We start from the raw sequence: 3,058 nt of genomic DNA, 5'->3' as shown, positions 1-3,058 counted from the left end.
TAGGAAGAGAGAGAGAGAGAGAGAGAGAGAGAGAGGGAGAGGGAGAGGGAGAGGGAGAGGGAGAGGGAGAGGGAGAGGGAGAGGGAGAGAGAGGGAGGGAGGGAGGGAGGGAGAGCGGGAGAGAGAGAGAAAGAGAGAAAGAGAGAGAGAGAGAGAGAGAGAGAGAGAGAGAGAGAGAGAGAGAGAGAGAGAGAGAGAGAGAGAGAGAGAGAGAGAGAAAGAAAGAGAAAGACATAAAAAGAAACCGAAGCAGAAAGAGAGAGAGAGAGAGCACGATAGAGAAGGATGAATAAACGGAAAGAGAGTGAGAAAGAGAGAGAGAGAGAGAGAAAGACGGACAGAAAGACAGATAAAGAGAAACCGAAGCAGAGAGAAAGAGAGAGAGAGAGAGCACGAGCAAAAAAGAAAAATTAATTAACTCTATAACCTTTTTCTTTCTAATTCCGCTCCTTTTTTCCCTCCTCCATCCCCCGCCCCCCCTAACCCCAACCCCTGTCCCCCCCGCTGCGTTACGTCTTCCTGTGTTACCCAATACGCGAATTAACCTATAAACATGGCTAATTAAAGTCATTTATCGCTACAAGAGGTTTTTTATTTTCATTTTTTACCCTCTCGTGAACGACGGCATTTCCTGTTCTTTTAGAAATCAGTTACCTTTTTTTTATTTTTTTTATTTTTTGTTTAATTTTTTTTTCTTCCTAAGTGCAAAGGAAGACTGAAGCGGTTTATTGCCACGGAGAAAGAAAAGAAAAAGTAGTTTAATATGACAAGTTTTTTCTTTTTTTTTCCTTTTTTCCACTTCATGTAATTCGCACATTTTTTCTTTTTTTTCTAAATCTTTTTTTCGTTTTTCTTTTTTTCTATCTTTTCTCGGATCGTCGGTTTCCTGTTGTTAAATAGCGGATAAAGTGCGAGACAATTTGAAAAAGACTTTATGGCGTGTATAAAAAAGTGCGTGGTTAGCGGGTATGTGCGTTTGGTGAATAGCAGTGGTAATAAAGCAGATGATATTAATGGTAATAATGATGAGGATGACAATTCTCATAATAATGGTAATGGCGATAACAATAGTAGTAATAACGATACTACTACTACTACTACCACAACTACTACTACTACTGCTATTGCTACTACTACTGCTACTATAGCTGCTACTACTGATTCTACTACTGCTACTGCTGCTACTACTACTACTGCTGGGTGCTGCTACTAATACGACTACTACTACTACTACTACCGCTTAAAGTAGAAATGATAATGATAACGATAATAAAGATTATGATATGATATTAATGATAACTTTATATTGATAATAAAACAATACCAATAACAACAATAAAGGTATTCATCATGAAAAATAACAATAATGATTATAACATTAATGATTGTAATAATAATGACAATAAAAATTGTTACGATAATCAGTAATAGTTACAACAATAAGGATATTTATAGTAATGATGATAATGACAATGAATAAAAAAAGATTTTACGCATTACTTGAAAAAGAAAGACAGCAAAAAATAAGAAAAAAAGATAAATAGATAAAATAAATAAGTAAAAGCAAAAAAAAAAAAAAAAAAAAAAAAAAAAGATAAATAAGTGAAATAAATAAGTAAAAGCAAAAAAAGAAACCAAAATATATAAATAGACAGAATAGATAGGTAAAAGTAAAAAATAAAATAATAATAGTAATTAAAAAAATAACAAATTAACACGCCCCCACGTAATCCACCTGCCCCGTCCCCCACCATTCCATCGCACTCCATCCACTGAAACTGCAACTTTGCGAGGTACGTAAATCTTTCGGGGTTATTGGCAGGGTGCGTGCGTGCATACATTACGGAGGGCGCGGAGGAATGCATGGGCCCGTATCTTAGGCTTATCATGGGAGTACACGTTGTGGGGGCGTGGGTGGGATGGGGAGGGGCGGGGTGGGGAGGAGGGGTGTGGGGGTGGAAAGGGTGAGGGGAGGAGGAGGAGGGGTGTGGGTGGGATGGGGAGGGTGGGGAGGGAGGGAAGGGAAGGGGGGAGGGGTAGAGAGAGGAAAGGGAGGAAAGGGAGGGAAAGGAGGGGAGGGGTTAAGGAGGGAGTGTGTGGGTGGATGGGGGAAGGGGGAGGGAGGGGGAGGGAGGGTGTGTGTGGGTGGGATGGGATGGGAGGGAGGTAGGGGGGTGTTGGGGGGTGAGGGAAGGGAGGGAGAGAGGGGGAGGAGAGGGTGTTGGTGGGGGAGTGAAGGGAGGGGGATAGGAGGGTGAGGGTGGGAGGGTGTGGGATTGTATAGCAAATAAGAAAGGAAGGCACTGATTGATAATTAGATAGAGAGAAAGAGAGAGAAATGAAGAGAACAACACAAAGGGAAAAGACTGGGAAGAAAGTAGAAAAAAATAAGAAAGAGAGAACAACATGAATGAAAAAGGAAGGAGAGAGAGAGACAGAGGAAGACAGAGAGACAGAGAGACAGAGAGACAGAGAGAGAGAGAGAGAGAAGAGAGAGAGAGAGAGAGAGAGAGAGAGAGAGAGAAAGAGAGAGAGAGAGAGAGAGAGAGAGAGAGAGAGAGAGAGGAAGAGAGAGAGAGAGAGAGAGAGAGAGAGAGAGAGAGAGAGAGAGAGAGAGAGAGAGAGAGAGAGAGAGAGAGAGAGAGAGAGAGAGGAAAAGAGAGGGAGAGAGAAATAAACAGACACAGACAGACAGACATAACTAAACCGACGCAGTAGCGGAAAACATACCTCCAAAATCCAACGCTCCCAAATCATGCAACTTTAACAACCTCCCCTTTTCGTCCTCCATCTTTACCCAAGGTAATGACGTACACCTTCCCTTCTTTATGACAGCCGCGGACACGTTTTATGCAAGGTGCGCAGCTGTTGGCGTCAGGAGCTTCTGCAGCTGTTTCTCCGGGCGAAGGGAATTCCAGGCTGGGTGATCTGGCTTGTGTCATGCCGCTGGACGTGGTCTCTCTTCCCCGTTTTCTTCGTTTGTTTCCCAGTTTCTTCGTTTGTTTTCCGTTTTCTTCGTTTGTTTCCCATTTTCTTCGTTTGTTTCCCGTTTTCTTCG

The sequence above is a fragment of the Penaeus vannamei genome, chromosome 19 (assembly GCF_042767895.1).
Source record: "Penaeus vannamei isolate JL-2024 chromosome 19, ASM4276789v1, whole genome shotgun sequence".
NCBI classification, from domain to species: Eukaryota; Metazoa; Arthropoda; class Malacostraca; order Decapoda; family Penaeidae; genus Penaeus; species Penaeus vannamei.
This window is presented reverse-complemented; position numbering follows the sequence as displayed.